A 5,739-nucleotide genomic window follows, 5' to 3' on the forward strand; every position below is an offset into this window, starting at 1 on the left:
TCTGCTCTGGTTGCCAAAACAGCATGAAAACACTGCAGAACCCTTTACAGGCTGGTTAAGGTGCTGGTGTCATTCTGCTGTAATTTGTCCATCTGCTATCAAATTTGCTTACAGTTTGATAGGGGAAAAAAAAAGTTAGAAACATTTTCTGGGGGCTGGATGTTATTTCAGTTGTCAGCTGTGTGAACAAAGAGTGCTGCTTTTTTGGGGTGATGTTTTCTAAGGCCTGTAGGAGAAAATAGCCATCTATCCCATGTAGAAGACAAATAAAATCAGTCACTATAGCAACTGAAGTAAATGTTAATCATGCTAAATATAGTTCTCCCCTGGCACTGCGCTATGTAAAAATAACTTGTATGTCAGCTCCCTACCTTTCTGGCTGCTGTTCTGTCTGATTCCTGCACTGACCAAAACTGGCCTGCTGCTTATTGCTGTAAACTCTGCAGAATAACTCAAGAGTGAGTGCTGGCTGTCTCCTCTCGCATGTGACCAGTAAAACCAAATTTTCTTGGGAGTTACGTCCCTGCATCTCCTGCAGGTCTTCATCCTTCTCCCAAAGGACTTCTGCTTGTTCTGCTTCTAACATGGGACCTAGGTCTTTTAAAGCTAAGCTGGTATTTACGTTTAATTCAAGGTGAGGGAGAGGGTGACTGAGAACCATTTTGCTTAAACTTAAGTTTCAGACTATGGGCCTGAAGCAAAGTCCTCTTACAGTTGGTGAGAAAATTCCCATCAGCTGAAGAGACTTTAGCTCAGGCACCGTGTTTCTTCCTGAAATGGGGCCAACGCTCAATCCAGATATTAAAGGAGAGAGTATTTAAAAGCTCTTTCTCTAATAAGTACAATGTGGTTTATCCCTCTGGTGGGCGACATCCGATGTGTCCCATGGGTCAGTGCAAGGCTCATTCGTGTGCATGCTGCGAACATGGTGTTTGTGCTGTAGATACGTGCTATAATCATCCTTTGTTATTCTTGCCTGATGCTAAGAAGGGAGATCTCTAAAGAAAATGGGGCTACTTGGAATTGTTTGATATTAATTTCCTCTTGTATCAGTTTAGCTTTACATCCAAATACTATGCAAAGTCTCTCTTGGGACGTCCTAGGGGTTTACTAGGGATTGGTTCTGCATGCAGTGAAATGCCTACTTTCAAAGCTTCGTAGTGTTTCCATATCACAAAAAAGGATGCAAAATAGTGCTAGGAGCAAATTTTCAGTCATTTAGCTATTTTTCAGATGTTGAAGGTGCTGAAGAGCAGATAAGACAAGGCTGAATGCTTGACTGCTTGTTTAACACCCCGCAATACTGCTTGTTCCACTGCTACAATGCTTAGTTTTGAAAAAATTCCAGGTAAATTGTTATGAAGTGATCAGCTCTTTTAATGACAACCATTGCAGATAGCAAATTTACTTGCTGAAATGAAACGATGAGCTATTCATAAATATAAAAAAGGATAGGGCTGTACACTTGTTGAAACAAATGGGAGCTATACTTTCTTTTCAAGGAGAAGAATCTTATCCCTCACTTTAGAGGTGTAAGTTGTAATCTGTTTTTATTTTGTTTGGTTTTGTGTTGTTTTGGTTGTGGTTGTTTGTTTTGTTTTGTTTTTTAAATAAAATTGATACCACCTAGATTGTATTGTCCAGCAAATTGGTTAAAGTATCCCAAATGCAACTATTGGGCACCATAAATAAAGTGCAGCCGCCATCTCTTTGGTGTCATGTATTGGGAATTGTGTAAAGGCTATGGTAGTTAATTATGTGCCTGAACACTTTGATGTGCAGGGCTGGACTCCTGCTGGGTTTCTCATGCTGCTTCAACATAAAACTACCATAACCAGAAGTACAAGTGCTGGGCACAGCCTGCAGCTGGCCGGTTAAACCACTCTGATCGGCAGTGTTGAAAGCCCAGCATGTCCCTTCCCTTCCTGTGTGCCTGAAAACCATGAAGGGCAAAGCAAGCATAAAAAACAATTTGCATGGTCACTGGACTATGTGCTTAATGCGTTTTCTGCTGAAGGGGTGTGTGCACAACAAAACCTTTCTGTAGCTCTCAGAACAAAAGCCTCTTGGACCTGCTATTAACCTGGGTCGTACCCGCCTGTGCTAACTAGTGTCCGGTGCCACTTGTTCCATATCCATGGCACTACCTCCTCCTATTGCAAGGCTAAATATAGTTTTCCATGGTAGGCTAAATTAATGCTAAGTGTAGACAGAGAAAGCTAAATCCTTTTCTGAAAGTGGATTTTTGTCGTTGCTGCTGTTATTGAACCCAACAATGGGAATTCATTTTTACTTAAGCTTTGCCAAACTCCTTGTCCTGGAAGAAAACTGAAGCCTCCCAAATGTTTAGGAAGAATTAGAAACCTTTTGGGGCTATAATATTTCTACGGTTATTCTTTCTGGATTATGCGGAGTCATGGCAATCCCATTTCTCAAGTTGCTATTTCCACTACTATTGCTACTGCAAAATTCAATCTCAAGTCCTCTGTCAAAACCACTTACCTGTGAAAGCATGGAGAGACCAAAATATTCTGCTTGCACATAGGAAATAAGGCTAGTAAGGTACAGCACGAGAATCTTTTTATTTATAGCTACAATGTCCTGCATGTTTCCAAACAGCATTGGTGAAGTTAAAAGCCTCTTGCTGGAGCAGAGTTGCAGGTGGTGTTTGCCACAGGTTACAGGGTTAATGGAACAGAAACCAACAATTTGTGTTGAAGACATAAATATGTATCACAAGCCACACACTATTTAACACCTCAAAGACATGTACCAAAGCCAAATTTGTATACTAAAAGAAGATGGAACAGATTCTTGCATATATGAAAATCACCAGTCACATAGTTGCAAAGTTAATACTAATGTTACATGTTGAAATTGAATAATCCACCTAAACACAATATCAAGGAAAGGAAAAGATGAACTGAAAAATTTCTGGTGTGCTTTGTAATCTGAAAATAACAAAGCACCCTTTAAAAGTGTGTGCTTGGGAATAATTGATGCGGTGTATTCATTAGCAATAAGGGCATCCATTGCTTTGATTTCATCCACCAATACAACCTCAGTAAAAGCCTCACTTCATGTTTTCAGCTTCCGTATTTGAAAATATTTGGTGTTATTTAGGTTATTACTACAATTGTGGCTTAGGAATAAAAAAAGAACTAGCAGACTGTGCAGTAATGTGTGAGAGTATGAGAAGGCTTTTGGTGACATTGCAAGGAAAAAATAAACCCACATCCCTGGAAGGAAAAGACAGATTAAAATCACCTGTAAAAAACCCAAAAATATCTATGTGAAACAGAGACTCTTGTAGCGATGTGCACAGAGTGCTCCGTGGTGGTGAGGAGATGGAGATGCAAACCAGTCTGAATGACGTCATAGCGGTGTGCTGTGCCAGCCCTGCTGCTGGCGAATGCCCTCTGCCTCCGAGAGGGCACGTGAAGGGCTTCAGTATTTGGTGGTAAAACTGAAGGTTTAAGACCTTTGAATGGGAATGACTTTTGATTGATTCGAGTGCATTTGGCAGGCTCAATGGCAGAAGCAGAGATGCAGGGGCTTGCATCGTCCCTGGGGGCTGTTTGGAGACGTCCAGCATGGGCTGCTTGGGAAATCTGCTGATCCTGTGAAGGTTTTGTGGCAGTCATTTCTCAGTACTGCGCTCTCTTAAATGCAATACTCAGTTTTAAAGCTGTCGATGGTCTGATCTGGGGCTAGATGTTTTTACTTCCAGGAAAGAATTACAGGCAGATTCCTGCATTCCTCACTCCAGGACAGCAGTAACTGGTGACTGTGCTGAAGTCCTTAGTGGTTCACTTATTCCTGAACATGATACGTGTACATATGTATAGGGAAAGATCTAACATGGGCAATTTGAAATGGATCCAACTCATGCAGTGATCAAAAAAATCCAATTAACTTTTTCTCCCACAATACTCATTCACCCAGACCTCTGTGTTTCCCGGTTCTGGCTTGGCTAACGCAAGATAATTGAAGTGCTGTGATACCAGTTTTTGATAGCTACCTTGGCAGGTGGTGTGGACGTACTTCAGCGTGAAGCTCATCTGAAAGATGGCGTTTCCATGTAGTTTGGGATTTGAAAAGTTATTCTCCACAGAATGGTGCTATTTCACGTTTTCATTCCCATTTGGAATGACAAATATTGTCAAAATATTGGGATTGTGCTCAGAGTTAATGAGGGAGAAGGTTGTTCCGTGTTTGTTTGTTTTTTAATTCTTCCTTCAGCTGTACTTCTGAGGTTTTCTACTTTTCTGTTTGTAGAACATACCATCTGTCACTTCAGTTCCCAAAGATGGTCCAGGAGGAAGATCCTGTAGAAGGTCCTCAACCAGCTTTCCTGATGGGGTCACTGCGACTATTCTGGGTAAAAATACACTGTACCCGCTACTGCTCAATGCTGCAGGGTTTCATCTGGTATAAATGAATGCAGCTGCACTGCTTACAGCCTACACTGACTGGCCTGTCCCTTTTGGCTCCACAAATACTCAGATAACCACACCTATAAAAAGCTGGAATCACTCTTGCTTTTGTCTTAACGCTTACAAACGGGCAGATTTCCAGAGGCGAGGGCTTTACCCAGCTGAGTGCTGCATATTTGGAGAGTTGTTTGTTCACTGGGTGTTATGAGGAAATTATTCTTTGGTGCAATAACCTTGTAAGCTAATAATAAAAAATAAAAATAAAAATAATTCCTAAAATACTTGGTTTCTCATGCTTCCGCTTCAATTTCTATACTTTGAAACATATCCAATATATGACCTTTAAATTTTAGTAGAACTTTAATTCATAACTGCAGTTCTTCATAATCTATTCAGGTTTGTATTGAAAAGTGAAGTGAGACTTTTGAGGTACAGTATAATCCGAACCAGAGAGAGACCATCCACCTATAAAAGAGCTGGAATCACTCTTGCTTTTGTCTTAACGCTTACAAACGGGCAGATTTCCAGAGGCGAGGGCTTTACCCAGCTGAGTGCTGCATATTTGGAGAGTTGTTTGTTCACTGGGTGTTATGAGGAAATTATTCTTTGGTGCAATAACCTTGTAAGCTAATAATAAAAAATAAAAATAAAAATAATTCCTAAAATACTTGGTTTCTCATGCTTCCGCTTCAATTTCTATACTTTGAAACATATCCAATATATGACCTTTAAATTTTAGTAGAACTTTAATTCATAACTGCAGTTCTTCATAATCTATTCAGGTTTGTATTGAAAAGTGAAGTGAGACTTTTGAGGTACAGTATAATCCGAACCAGAGAGAGACCATCTGCAAGTTGATAGTTTCCCGACTGGAGAATAACCTGTTTGCTTCCCCTCTTTGCATGTAGATTGTTTCTTGGAGCTGTTCTGCAGCAAGGTGTTCTGGATCTCTGTTTTGTTGTTGTTGGGTTAGGGGTTTTTTGGTTGGTTGGTTTTTGGCAGAAAGTCTTCAGAACATGGTTTGTTTGTTTCTGGTTTTGTTTTTTAAACCTTTTTCTAGAGGCATCTGTGTTTTTCATTTTGTTTTCTTCCAAAATTCCCATAAAACTCCTGGCGTATCATTAGGGAAGAGTCTTTGAGAAACAGGGAAATGGCTTATTGGTGAAACCAACCTCTGAGGAAGCAGACAGGCAATTCTTCATTAGAAACAAAGCTGCAAACTGAGGTTATTTGGCAAAACTCTCATGTCTGGACTCAAATTCCCCCAAAACAGCAGCCTCTGGCATTAGCCCGGCAACCTGGG

Source organism: Aptenodytes forsteri, unplaced genomic scaffold, assembly GCF_000699145.1.
Source record: "Aptenodytes forsteri isolate BGI_AS27 unplaced genomic scaffold, ASM69914v1 Scaffold382, whole genome shotgun sequence".
Classification (NCBI taxonomy): Eukaryota; Metazoa; Chordata; class Aves; order Sphenisciformes; family Spheniscidae; genus Aptenodytes; species Aptenodytes forsteri.